Source organism: Populus euphratica, unplaced genomic scaffold (assembly GCF_000495115.2).
Source record: "Populus euphratica unplaced genomic scaffold, PopEup_1.0 scaffold667.1, whole genome shotgun sequence".
Classification (NCBI taxonomy): Eukaryota; Viridiplantae; Streptophyta; class Magnoliopsida; order Malpighiales; family Salicaceae; genus Populus; species Populus euphratica.
This window is the reverse complement of record NW_011500541.1, coordinates 51016-66387: the sequence shown is the minus strand read 5'-3', so window position 1 is coordinate 66387 and position 15372 is coordinate 51016. Positions and strand designations below refer to the sequence as shown.

The following is a 15372-nucleotide window of genomic DNA, read 5'->3' as shown; positions in this document are numbered from 1 at the left end:
AACAAAGGAGGAAAAGGGAAAGTCAAGGAGCAAACATAACAAGTTGTAATTGAAGTGTTCTATGGTGGCCTTCTGCATAGCCTACCAGCTGCCAAATCCTTGTTGGAGGCCAAGAAAATGAAGTCCCAGAAGAGCTTCGTCATGCACACAATCATGTCAACATCCGAGAGCATAATGAAGCATGTGAATGCGTTAGTACTACATTAAATGAATTTAAAAAAATAAAAAAAAACTACTATGATAAGAAAAAAAACAAAAAAAAATTTGTGGATATGTGCATATAATATAGTTTATATTTCATGCATAATTAACTTAAAAAATATTTCAAAATTATATTACATGATTTTAAAAATTATATTATATGATTTCATCATTTCATTATTAAATGGTTTAATTGAAAAAATAATAAAGGGGTAAACAACATATATAAAAAGAAAAAAATTTATTTTTTTAAAATAATTTGAAAATGAATTAGACCGTAAAACATGAATTTGGCACAATTTATTAAAAAGATACATGAAAATATTTTCTTTATTTCATTAAAAAATATTAAATTGATATTTTTTAAAAATATATTTTTAAAAAACCTCTAAGAACATAATTTGATATGGTGTGGGTGCTGTGCATGCACATTCTCTCAACGAAGACACAACATAATAGCACCGGCTTAAACAAATATGTTCCACAATGTGGCAACAATTATGAAATGATGCTTCAAGATGCCCCATGGCATGGAGGAATAACCTCAAAAAGTAGTATTCTTATGATAAAACACGCATGCATATATGGACACCAGCGTGGGGGAAGATTTAAGAAACCCAACCTTGTGAACTCCTCCCGTCCTTTTAATCTGGCAATTAGCGATGTGACTGCAACCAAAACAACCCCTCGATCCAGCCAAATACAGACAACCAGTATCTTAACCTGTCATTTCACTGGAAATGGAAAGGCAGGGCTCTTTATTCTTAACACTATTACAAAATTACAGAAAAATTCTGTTACCGACAAAAATTTCCTATTTTATATTTACTGGCAAATATTGATAAAAAAATTCTTTATCGAAAAATAATAAAAAATAATATAATAAAATTTAAAAAAAAATTATATTTTAACATAATATTTTTATTGATAAAATAACTAACAAGATTATTGATAGAATAATTATGTCAATAATATCGCTAAAAATATTTAATTTATAACATGATAATTTATCATCATCCCTTCTCTTTCATTTTCTATTCTTTCTTATATATTTTTTTTCTTGCAACAAATAGCCATTTCTTCCCCCTAATCTTAACATAATTCAACTTTTCACAGCAAATTCAGCCACCACAATACTCAGTTTATTAGTATTTATGTTTTGATTTAAATTTTAATAAGAATTCTTCACTTTAAGTAAGTAAATCTAACATTTATTTTATTTGACCTCAACTTTAAAATGTTGATATTTAACATATTTTTTGTAGTATATATATTTTGTTTGGATGCTTACTTGTTTTATATTTTTTTTCTTATATAAATTTGTTGGATGAATTTATAATTTGTACATGTTAGGATTTATTTTAGATTTTGTAAAGTTATATATGTTTGTAAATTGATGAAACTTATGTCAAAATTTTAATTTAGGTAGTTTGTGATGAAATAATAATTTATTTAACAGGTTCATTTTATATTTTGTCAATTTTACTATCAAGTTGAAATTTTCAGTAAATGGATAGAAATTTGAATTTATATAGATAATTGATAATGAGTTAAGAGTACTATTAAAATAGATTAAATAAGTTTGAACTAAATTCATATTTTTGCCAATTATTTAGTTAACATAATTAATTAATATATGTTGTTATCATTATTTTATATAGATTTGATATAAGTAATGGATGATCGTTCATAAATATATAGAGATTCACCCCAAGGGTTATGGAGGATGAATTATTATAATGAGGTTCAAGGTTTTATTAATTATATATTATCTAATTCGAAAAATATTAGTGGAAGGGGTATTAGATATCTATGCAAGAGGTGTAAAAATAAAATGTTTCTCTATCTAGATGTTATAATGATGCATCTTATATAAAAAGAGTTCATGGAGAAATATTTGTGTTGATATGCACATAGAGAACTATATGTTCCTTATGATACCATTATAGAAAGGATGGTTGAGTCAATTTCTAGTTCTCACAATGTGGATGGAGTTGTGGATAATAATAGTAATCTTTATAGGAAAATATGGTATGAATGTTATGAAAATGAATCAGGATCATGCCGGTCAATGTCCAATCATAGACGAAGAACCTAATGCAGATGTGGCTAGGTTTTTGGATCTTTTGAAAGATTCAAACAAACCATTATGAGAAGATTGCACAAATTATAATAAAGTATTCAACATCAAGTGAGATCATTGGTTAAGTGAGGTCAATTATAATAAAATTAATCAAATGGACAAGAAAATTTTACCTGAAGGGAATAGATTGAAAGAAAACTCATATGCTGTTAAGTCTATGATAAAACCCCTTAGTCTAGTATACCAAAAAATTGACACGTGTCTAATCTTTTACATGTTGTACTACATTAAAAATACAGAGTTGATCGAGTGCAGAACATATAGACATTCTCGTTATAAACTTATGATTGATAGATGAAGAACTTTTATCACACATCAGAAACTTAGATACTTTCAAATGACAACTAAACTGCACAACTTAGATGAAGAACTTGTGTCACAAGCATTGACTCACGACTCAGGCTCATCAAGTGTGATGCTACAACATCGAAGGGGTTCCCTCACAATAAAATCCATTTACTAGCAAGTACAAGGTATAGTGGAAGGATAAGATTTCAATGTAGGTTTGTTTTGCTTTCATAATGACATGTTTAACAATTTTTGAAAAAAGTAATATCATTTAGTGAATGCAATTTTAGGTTTGCAAACATTGAATTTACTAGAATAATAACATTGACCTTTAAATCATCGATAAAAATTTCATTGTTTCAATAAAGCCAGGTTTCCAAACATCCTGAATAGAAACTAGAGGTCGATGCATGGTTTTTAAGGTTCAATATTAGTATTAACTTAAATATTTTTTTATATTAGTTTGGATTATTTATTGAAAATACAGAAATTTTTCTTTTATAAATTTTTACTTCAAGGGAAAATTTTTATGGGAGAGAGATGATAATGTTGCGAGGAGGGTTTGGGAGAATTACGCAGCAATTATGTAAGATCGAATTCAAGATAATTTTTTATTCCAAATATTAAATTTTAATTTTTAATTATGAATAGATAATTAATTTATAGCATATAGGTTGCGTGATTTTTGGTACAAGACGCAAAAGAAAACCAAAAAATATACAAAAGGCTTCGAAGTTGAAATGATATAGTGGTTTGGAAGGATTTCAGACCACTAAATGTCTCAGAGGCTATATGGGTAGAATACATTCAACAAGTGATGTCTGTGATTTCACTCGACGGTCACATTCTGGTATAAATAACTAGAATCGGTGTGTTCATAATTTTATTACCATGCATACCAGTAGCTCCATTCTGTTTGTTTTGCATGTGAAGCAGATGATAAGATTTTTTATTATATCTATTTTTTTATTAGTTATTTTTTATAAATATATTTAACAGACAACATTTTCTTATTGCAGGCTATAGTTCTTGGACCCGAGCAAAGCCTGATGGAAATTTTTGTTAAAACTCATGTGCAAAATGATGATACCAAAAAGGGATGCAGCAGTTCATTGATAACCGAGTTAAACACTTTGTGATACATTGATTTTCAATTATTTTTTTTCATAAATTATTTTTTTTTTAAATTTGATGAATTTATTTTTTCTTTCTAGGATACATATAACTGTTGGTTGAAGGAGAGATGTTGGGACAATCCTTCAACCTATTCAGATACTGATTCAGATTTGTGGTTAGAGACAAAATTGTCTGGTAGACCCAATAAAAAGCAGGTGTACATACTCTCTAATACTACGATCGAGAACTTTTAGACGACTCGCAGTGCTTTGATTGTTGAAAGCTCGCAATAATTTCTGAGTATTCAAACTTCGGAGTTCACGATGATGTTAGACCAATAGGTACAAAATCAGATGACTCATTTTAATAATAAATATAAACAACTCATTATTGATTATGAAAACTCTGCCAATTTGTAACGGAGATGAGATCATAAATGAGTGGTTTATGTGCCACCCCTAATTAGCCCCACGGTCCTGACGATGACTAATCTCCTTCTTCTTCTCCTCTAGTGTTGTCTCTATTTTAGATTAATTGTATTTGAATGTACAAATATTTAAATTTGTAATAAATATTTGATTTTGATACTAATTTATTTGATTTTAATTATTTCTCTACTTCTAGTCAATAGATATATTTTAAAATATTTTTAAAATATTACTGGTGGGGTTACTAATAGAACAACTACATTAGTATATTTTAGAGATAGTTGGAAATGAATTAATACAAATATTATTATTACTGATAGGATTACTGATGGAATTAGACTATCAATATATTATAGAGAGTTGAAAAAGAATTATTGTAAATGCTACTGCTATTATTAATATAATGATATAATAAAACCAATCAATTTTTTTTTTAGCATATTTTATCCATTTATAAATCTATCAGTATATTTATTATTTATAAAATCATCAATAGTACATAAATCACTCACGAAAGTTTCACATATCGACGATCTGCTCATGTAAATATTGATAGTGATTTCTGTTGGTAAATTTGTTAAATCTGTAGAGTAACATTTCAGATATTTTTTTTTATAGGAACATTTCTGATATGGAGTCGACGGTTACCACTTTTTCACTAGTTTGGCAGTTTTCAAAGTAATAGTTTATTGATGACGATTTCACGCGTATTTTATTCTTTAAATAATACTCCTGGTTGTGGAGAAAAGGAAATTGTTTTTGACTGGGGCTACGGGGATTTGACGAATCCAACGACTGAGAAAAATCAATGTTGATGATAATATTATCATTTGTACTGCCAAAAAAAACTAGTCAGGATTCCATAATTAATGAGATAAATGACTTTAGTAATGCAAAATTTGGAGTGCTCGTTCATAGTGCATAGTCAAATCCAACTAGTTTCTTGAACCAAATTATGAGATGGTAGTTTTCTTTGTTTCGTTGAAAACAATTTTTTTAATGTTATGTACTTACTATATCTAGTCCATTTCTTTAAGAATTTAAATGAATTTAGTTCTTTTTTATTTTTAAAAGTTAAACTATCTTTATTTAATTACAACTAAAAAACTACCTATATATATTCTTCCTATTTTGCTCCTCATGAATATTTAATATTGTAAACTTACCCTTAAATAAAACGTAAACAACAAGAAAAAGAGAATTAATGAAACAGACAAGTTGAGAGGATCTATTTCTTAGAAGGCAACACATAAACCAAGGCCAGGCAGAGCTGGTGGCGGCTAGCTTTCATCGACAAGGAGGAGCCTTTTTCTTCTTTGAATTCAAGTCTAACCACGAAGAAAAAGAAATACTCGCCTATACTTTCGAGCTGACATTTTTGCCCAAATAAAATAAAATAGCGGCACCTTGACTGAACGTGAGAAAAAGGGCTCCGAATTGGAAAATAATAGTCAAATGGGAGCTCAAACAGTGACAGAGACTCCACTGTATTGCAAATTTAACCATTTATAATCTCTTAGCCCTTGCAATGTTTAAGGATTTACACGTCTTCCCTACAGTTTATACAACAATATACAATTATTTCTCTAATTTTTCATGCTGGACAAACAGGCAGATACCGCCCACAGGACAAGCAATTTTAACTGCCAAGCAACCATGGCGGCGGTAGGCACACGGAAATAAATCAACCAGTGACAATATCTAACCACATCGAAAAAAGAAATTTGATTATAAAATCATTTCAGCTAATGATTTTACCAACGAAGTTAAGATGTGCATGTGTAAAGTAGAGGCGACCAAAAAAAGTAGTGTGAAATTATTGATAGAATAGTTGCCTGCAAGTTGCGTGAAAGAGTTATGTGGACTTTGAAGGGCTGGAATGTGGTTGGAGGTAGGACACGGTGGTGCCTGCCTTGGTGGCTCCGAAGGGGCATAGCTGCTTCTTTCGTGGGGCATATCATATGAGTGGCCTCCACAGGCTTGGCTTAAACCCTATAATCCTAGTGTATTTCTTTTTGAGGTAATTTTTATAACTGTAGTTTAGAAAAAATAAGTTTAAAATAAGAGTAATTAGTTGAATTTAGATATTTATTTGATAAAAATTATGGTTGAGGTTTATATTAAAAAAAATATATAAATTTTTTGTTGTAATTGCTTTTTAAAAGTACTTTTTACTTAAAAATATATCAAAATAATTTGAAAATAAAATAATAATAATTTGAAGTAACAAAATAAAAATTTTTAAATTTAAAAAGATATTTTTAAAACACAAAAATAAATAGAGTTTTATAAAATTCAGATAAAAAAAATATATAAAATCTACTTTACAAAAACTATATTTCAATTTTAATTTTTTTGATAAGATTCATAATATAAAATATAGTTTGATATATTACCAATTTACACCTTGAATGCAAAAGCTAAGGCTAAAGAAACACATTATTCGTATAAGAATATGTTTAGGAGTGTAGTTGCTGTTACTTTTTAAAGTATTTTTTATTTAGAAAAGTATGTCAATAATATTTTTTTATTTTTTAAAAATTATTTTTAAAATTAGCACATCAAAATAATTTAAAAACATCAAAAATATATTAATTTAAAACAAAAAAAATTTAAAATTTTTAAAAAATGCTTTTAAAACTCATTTCCAAACAGCATCACGTAACGCAGCACACTTGCATGTGCTCATCTATAGTTATGGATCTTGTTAGCGGCAGGGCGTTGCCATGTCGCTTTCATATCTGACAACTCGGGCTTTAAAAGGCCGCTGTTTTTGGAGGAGGGAGGGAGGGAGGGAGGGGGGAGGCGGGAGCAGCCGGGAAAAAAAGAAAGAAAAAGAAAAACCTCCAATTAGCTTGTAAGCGTCACATCTACTCCATTTTTCTTGAGAAACATTAAAAAAAAATTAAAAAGTTTGTGTTCAAATGCAATGTTTTTATAAATTGGAGGAAAAAAAAGGTTTTTTTCATTTTCCGATGACAAAGCTTGAAGTTAGACACATGTAAGAGATGTTTTTCAAATTTCTCACCCATTAAATGTGTAGAAGTTTTTGTATTTTTAAAAAATAAATCTTACAAAAATATTTGTTCGTGTAGTTTTTAAAAATTATATTTAAAAAAAAATATATTTAACTAAAAATATTGCAAGATGAATTTTTATATATAAAATAAATATAAAATAAATTATTTTATCTTTAACAAAACCAAAATTTAAAACCCAATTATTATATATATCATCCAATACAAAATATAAAATCAAGATTTAAAACTCAGTTATATAGAAGATTCAATGTAAAATATAGAAGTTATGTGATTAATTAAATATTTTTTTTGTAGTTAGGGTTAAAAATAGAAATTACATTAATACATGACGATCTCCATAAACAGAAGTTATTACTCTCTTCTTTTCCCCAACTCTCATTCTTCATCTCTTTTATGCTTAAACTATTTCGACTCTCTTCTTCTCTTCTAATCCATCACTCTCTTTTACTACAACTAGGAAATCATCATCATCACTAAAATGAGCAACAAACCACCATCCTTGTTTCTCTGTCTTTGTTGGTTGATAATTTTCACACGCACAAGGTGTTAAAGGCATGGCTAAAACTATGTCTTCGTCTTCGTCTTCGTCTTCTCACAAATGGATTTATTGTCTCGTGCTGGCTGAGCACAATCCATTCAACACGTCTGTTTTACTCATATGTAATAATTCTTGGTTGTTTAGAGATGAATGCCATGGATGTCTGTAAGGTGTCAAGTTATGGAGGTGGAGTCTCTTGAGGATGAAGAAGTTGCTAAATGGTTGAATGATTCATTTGTCAGTATGATGAAGGCCAACTTGTTAATGTTTACTTGGATACCTTATCCATTGCAAATTAAAGATGTCTTCTCTTCTTGATTATTTGAAGAGAAGCATGGGTGGATCAGAAGGTAAAGGATTTTCAGCCGAGGACGCAGATGGGGCTGAGCATTAATTAGGGAGCTAGAAAGAAAAAGGATCCTCTTACAAAAGGACTACTAAAGAGTTCTCTAATCATTATTATTGTGGCCTTGTTTCTTAATTATTGTTTACAAGTGCCAAGCACTCTAACATTGAACATATTCTGTTTGTCGTGTTTATTCTTGCATCTCGTTAGATTTAATCAGGAGAGAATTTTTTCACTCAAAATAATAATAAATAAAAAAAATGGACAATACCATTAAGAAGGCGAAAAAATATTTATCTATATTAAAATATAAAGAATATCATAAAAAAACTGGTTTAGTTTGAACACAATTTTTATTTTGCTATTTTTTTTCAAATGAAAAATAACTTGGTATGAACATATTTTCCAGTTTTATGAGTTGAAAAAAAATATTTTGAAGCTTTAAGAAATGAAGATGTTTTTTTCTTTTTTCTTCCATTGGAAAAGAAAAACAGGAAAAAAGAGCATAAAACTGAAAATAATAAAAAATTTTTGTTTCTATTACTTAACAGCCCCCCCTATTCTTTATTTACGTTTCTTAGCTAGATTTTAGGTAAAAGAGTTAGAAAACTATTTTAATAATCTATCTAAAAAATATATATCATATACATTAAAAAAAAACCAAAAGCCATCATCTTATTATTGTGCTCTAAAACACACTTCATTGAAGATTGAAATAATGAAATCACTATTTTTTTCCTTTAAAAAAACTCAACAATCTTGTGATTATGGGTAATTTAGTCTTTTTCACCTGACATGTTAGTCATTTTTAAATATATTTGGACATATCGGTATTATCATATTTTTTGTGAAGTAAAAATCTTAATTGAGGGGCTTTTTGTCTTTTTAATTTTTAAGCACGGTAATTTACTTAATTATCGTAGACATTCAAGAGTTTTTTTTTAAATCTTTTTATTATGTTTTTTTTGTAATAATCATGTCATTTAAGGGCCATTTAGTAATTTAAAAATATAAATATTATTAAAAACATTGTTAGATATGTGTGTTACATATATTTACATGTGGGTGGCCTCAACGTTCTTCGTGTGACATATATGGTGCCATTCGATAATAAAAAATCACCTTTTACAATAGAGGTTGAAAATGGCTCTGGTTTGGTGTTGATGTCCTTTTTTTTCCTTCTTCTTTTCTCTCCTACTTGATTTCCATGCTTACCATTTAAAATTTTAAAGTATCAATTCCATTTATTTTTGCTTTATAGTTGATCATTTTTCTATTTACTAGTATTTATTTTATTTAAAATAATTTATAAAATTAGAATGTTTTTCAATTTCATCATCTATTTACTTTCCTATTAGATTTGATGTTTATTCTTTTAATTATTATTATTTTTTATTTTGATAAATTTTTTAAACTAATATTCTTTTCTGATTTCATCTTTCAAGATTTAATTGGTTTGGAAGTGAGCTCATTTATTAAGCTCAAATTTAGGATTTCACGGGTTATGAATTTGAGAGATTAACTCAAGTTTAAAAAACCTGTCTAAATTTGCTTAATTTTGTTTTCTTTTTCTAACGTTATATTTTTTTTAGTTTTATTATTCAATATTTATTTAATTATTGATTGGGATGTGACATGTCATTGGGAGGTGTTGTTGGCAAGGATGTCAATTAATGATTAAGAGAGGGAAAGGTTGGTTGATAGAGGGGAATTGTTGAGTGTAAGTTTGTGGTCATGAGAAACTCATTTTATGCATCTCATTTGCTATCACTATTTAATACACCTCATTTGCTAGCACATGACGACCACACATCACCATCGCTTAATTCCTTTTTCAATATCTTATACGATGGTTTAATTTTATACTTAGATGATATTGGTAATTTATTTTTATTCATGAATGATATTGTGGTAAAGATTTATATGAGTGTATTAATATGTATGTTAGGAATATTTTCAGCTTTAGAGGTGCATTCCTCGATGTCATCATGAATAGTTTTAAATTTGGTCAATGTGACCCTATTAAGACCCATCAAATATGAGTGGAGGCTTTTACATCCATTTTAAAACTAAACAAAGTAAATGAGCCAAATTCTAACTCAATATTTACCATCCTATCAAGTTCAATACTTATATTTCAGAAATGATAATTGATGCTTATATCCAAGTTTAGATCTTTAATCATTATCCTAAATTTTAATAGTTTATTACCTCCAATAATGAATTAGTTTGAATAAAAAAACACATGTATTTTTATCATGAAAACAAACATGAAGTAGTTTTCACTCTAGGTAGATTGTTTTAGCATGACTTTTTTTTTAGGACAACCAACTCTTTACTCAATAATCTTTTCATGAATTTATTTAGCATAACCAACTTTTTTTTCAATAATCTTTTAGCAACTTTTATTTTCCATTTTCTCCTTTAATTTCTTAAGATGTTCTTTGCGACACTATATATTTCTAAAGTTATTTGATCATTTTATCTTTTCAATGGTATATGAATTTCTAAATGGATCTTAAAATGACATAATAGTTGAATTGGAGTACTGAGAGAATAGATCATAGTCATATATATATATGACTCTTCATGTACGAGATTAGTGAAATAGCCATCACTTTATATTCTATTAAAAAGATTTGGAATAAAATGATTGAAAAAGAAATTTAAGTGGAACAAATATGATTGAAAGAGAGATTTTATAAATAATAAAATTGAAAGAGATCAATGGAAGTGTAAATTTCAAAATATAGTCGTTTAATAAAACAGTGAAAGATTGTTTAACGAGCAAGAAATTGTTTAACGGTCAAAAAGCAAAACGCAAAGCAAACCTAACAGGCAACAGCCACTACCATCTCCTTTTTCTTTCCCTTTAATAAACACATAATTCAAAGTCAAAACCCATCACACCTTGCCATCCAGTCATCCCCAACCACCACAAGTCTTCGTCCACTAACCAAAAGCTCCTCCCATCATCGTTAGGCAACCAGTAACAATAGCACAAAGAAGAAGAAGAAGAAGAAGAACCGGTCAATTGCTAATTATTTGAAGAGGGCTGCAATTACTGTGCCTTAATTGGCATAGAATAACGAGCCATTTGAGGAGCAACAATGCTCTGCAAATAATTAGACCCAGTAGCTATTATAGCCGAGGGATACATACAATGGATGTGGATGCTCTAACATAATACTCCGTCGTTTTAAATCCTTCAGTTATATTAATTATTCAGATGAAATTAATGGTAGAAGAGGTAACAATTAATAGATTTCTGTTTAACTTGAACATTATTATTAAGTGCTTCCAATGAAAAACTAAAATAATCTTCAATTTGTTTTGAAGAACAGCTTCAGCGTGAAGTCATGATAAATCTTAGAAGGAAAATGTTGAGAAACTTATTATGGATGGATTTAGATTTGAAATTGCCTGTTAAGGCAGAGTGAGCCTTATTTCGTGCCTTGATTATGTACACTACTTAACAACAACTACGTAGGTTAGGTTAGGTTCTAACTATGCATCCTCTTTGTTTTTATTATGATTTATCTTTTGGTTTTACGGGGATTTTAGGATTGGAAAGGGCATATAAAAAAGGATAAGCTTGAAAAAAAAAGATTAATAAATAAATAATGTAAAGATAAAAAATATTTGGGAAGCATAATGTAAATTTTCTACGGAAAACCAAACTGTAATTCGAAGAGTATAATTAAGAATTCAGGAAAAACAATGAACTTTTTCAAGGTCCAGCCCTTTGTTGGCCATTTGCCCTAGAATTCAGATTTATTTTCCTGGATACTGCAAATTGGATTCTTTTTTTCTTAGAATTTATCTGAATCGGACCTCGTTACCAAGAAAAGGCTGGACCTTGACATTTTTCTGATTGCCATTATCGGACCCAAGTTGTCTACATGAAAATAATTGGACCATTTGCGTGGATATTAATTAATATATGCCATATGGTGGTTGTCTCATTTGACCCTCACCCTACAGGTGGATTGCTGGCCTCAATCTACTTTTTTTTTTTTTTTTTTTTTGAAGTTTATGATTCCTGCAACTCTAGGCCACCAAAATAATATATACAATTAGAAATATGTTCCTAGCTAGCTAGCTAGTTGTTAATTCTTTATTTTCTATTTCTTAAAATTTATAATCAACATCTTTAATAAATAAATAAATAAATAAAAGTATAACCCTTTAATAAATAAATAAATAAATAAATAAAAGTATAACGATACAAATAGATCCTAAAATGTTCTTGTTCGCTTATTTCTTCATCACCAATTATCATCCCGTCGGTGATTGTAGCCAGGAAATTATGAGTTTTCGTGGTGACAATTATTTTTATAACACCTTCTCTCTCTATTAAATGCCTGTAAATTTGGTGTTGAATGCCATAGATTATCTTTTATATTCTGAACAACTCTGTCAGCAGCACACGTTTAGTTCAAGCGTGCACACACGGTCACCTTGACGTGAAAGAATGTATTTGTTTATTATAAATATTTATGCATAGGAGGGAGAGAGAGTCGATGGTGGAATGGGTTTGCCAACCACAAGAAAATCTACCTCGTGGAGATGATGATTCTCTGACACGTGTTAGGGACGCTAGGACACGGTTTTGACCGAATGGACATGACATTATCATATCTTTTACTTTGGTTTGTAGTGTTTCAATGCCGGAGCAGATTACTGCTGCGCTTGCTGCCAACTTGGCTGTTGGATCAGCGAGTCAGCTCAGCTGGCCCACTTTTCAATGGCCCCCACTCCAATGCTAAATGATGGCACCGTCTTCATTTGTGGACTTGGTTTCTCTATTCACCTTGATAAAGCCCAAGCCCAATCTAATGTGAAATGGGCTGTTGCAAGTACATTGCCTTTTTTATTTTTTTGACGGAAAAAAGAAGTAAATAGTCTTACAAGGCAAGTTCAACCGAGAATTAAGTTTGTCATTTCTTTCCTGGTTGGGTTTTTTTTTTCCTTAATTAGAATGGTATTTTTCAGTTTTATAATATTTTGACGGGATATATATATATAAACATAATTGAAGATTAAATTCAAATATAAACTAACTTGAAATTATACAATTTAAATTTAAAATACAAGTAAAAAAATAAAAGTTAAACCAATATAACTTGACTAATTCGATGAATCCAAAGAAAACCTAAACCATTGGTAATAATATTGTTTGACTTAAAATATTAATAATAATATTTTTTTAAATTAATTTGATGAATCCAAAGAAAACCTAAACTATTGGTAATAATATTGTTTGATTTAAAATATTAAAAATAATATTTTTTTAAAAAAATATGACAATAATATATTGAGTCGACAATCTTTCAAATTCGTGACTTAGATCATAAGACTATAATAATCTCAAGTAAAAAAATTAAAATAAAAACAACCCAAGTAGAATCGGAATATTCTAGCTAAAGTTTAAGTGAAATTTCTAGACTAGGCATAGATTCTAAACAAAATGAAATCTATTTTAGTTTTTTATATTTTTTGAAGTGGAATAAAATATAATGGTATTATAAATAAAATGGAATACAATTGACATGGAAAAAGAAAGAAAAAGAAGTCAGGGTAGTATTTCAACATAACTGGCAGGCTATCAATCTTAAGAGTATGATTAATTAATCATAGCTTTGGCTCTCCTCGATAACAAAATTTATTATATTAAATAAATTTATATCATTAATAAAAATTTAAAAGGGTTATAATCACTTATGACACAATAATTATTGATTTTAGTTAAATACTAGATAAGTAACTCGTGCTATATCATAATATTAAATTTTTTCCAACATAAAAACAGATATTTAGACAATAATAACCTAAACTAACCAGGTTAACTTAACTAATATACGATCTAGAATACGAGATTGAGATGACTTTATAAAAAATAAATCGAAAAGAAACCACAAAAATTAAAGTTTAAAAATCTAATATCAAATAATAAAACTAAAAAAAAATGAATTAAAAAAAAATAACATCTAAGAAAAAACCTTGAATAAACATGAGTTAATATGACTAACTGATAACCTATAATATGAGATGAAGATAAAAAAAAATTAGATCAAAAAAACTGGCAAAATAGACCTAAATTAAATAAAAAACACTGAAAAAAAACTTGAGTTAACTCAAGTAATCCGCACTCGAGATAAGCCAATATAATAAAAGTTATAAAGCTCAACGGTCGATAATTTAATACCAAAGGATGAAACCAAAAAGGAAATCAATTTTATAAAAAAAATCATTGAGAACAAAAAACTCACGTTAACCCAAAGGATGAAACCAAAAAGGTTAACCCACTATCCATGACAGGAGATTGAGATAAACTCACAAAAAAAAAGTGAAACAAATCACGATACTCAAGGCCTAATAATTCAATATCGAATGATAAAATTAAAAAATATAAATAAATTTTTAATAAAAAACCTAAAAAAATTGAATGTAAACCGAGCTAATATTCTGTACCAATGATGCAGGTCATAAGACCAAAATTACCTTGTACAAAGGAAGACAAGAAAAAAATCACAAAGTAAGATTTTCAATTATAAAAATTAAAAAAACAAAACAAATGATAATTGAAACAATGAGGACTAAATTTAATATAGAAATTAAACGAAAGAAAACAATTAGGGATTAAATAAAAAATAATAAGAAAATAGAAATTAAAATAATGAGGACCAAACTTGCATAAAAAATTAAATGAAATAAAATTTTGAGGGACAAAAAAATAAATCAATAAAAGAATAAGAAAGTAGCAATGAAAAGAATGATGACCAAAATTTGATATATAAATAAATAAAATAAAATGATGAGGGATGAAATTGAAAAAAATCAATAAAAAGGTAAAACATAAAAAAATTAAGGAGCAAATTGGAATAAAATAAAATATCTAGGGATGAAATTTAAAATAAAATAAAATTTTGAAAAGCATTAAAAAAAGAAATACAAATTAAAAAATCAAAATCAAAATCAAAATTGATAGATTTAAAAACTAGAGGACGCAATGAATTTTTGGAAGGGTGATCAGTACTTAAAAGTGCATTTTTATCATGGTTTTATATCATCATTTTGCACTTGAAGTATCAATAACTCCTTAACTAAAGCATGTTTATAATAATATATCTAATAATATAAGATACCTTTAATTTATGATAATTGGATCATATCTGGCGCTATAGATCTCCGATTTGGGTCTACTTTATATGGATGGAAAGGTAAGACATAGGCCTATAACTTTTATATGGAGCCCAAGATCTAAAAAG

General features: G+C 28.2%; 1 long non-coding RNA gene across 1 annotated transcript; it reads left to right on the top strand.

Annotated features, from left to right (window-relative positions):
- The first annotated feature begins 6869 nt into the window (after window positions 1-6869).
- Window positions 6870-8246, top strand: LOC105115291 (uncharacterized). The gene is made up of 2 exons (XR_840313.1): window positions 6870-7033; window positions 7900-8246. It is a non-coding gene; the product is annotated as an uncharacterized LOC105115291 (long non-coding RNA).
- Window positions 8247-15372: the final 7126 nt, after the last annotated feature.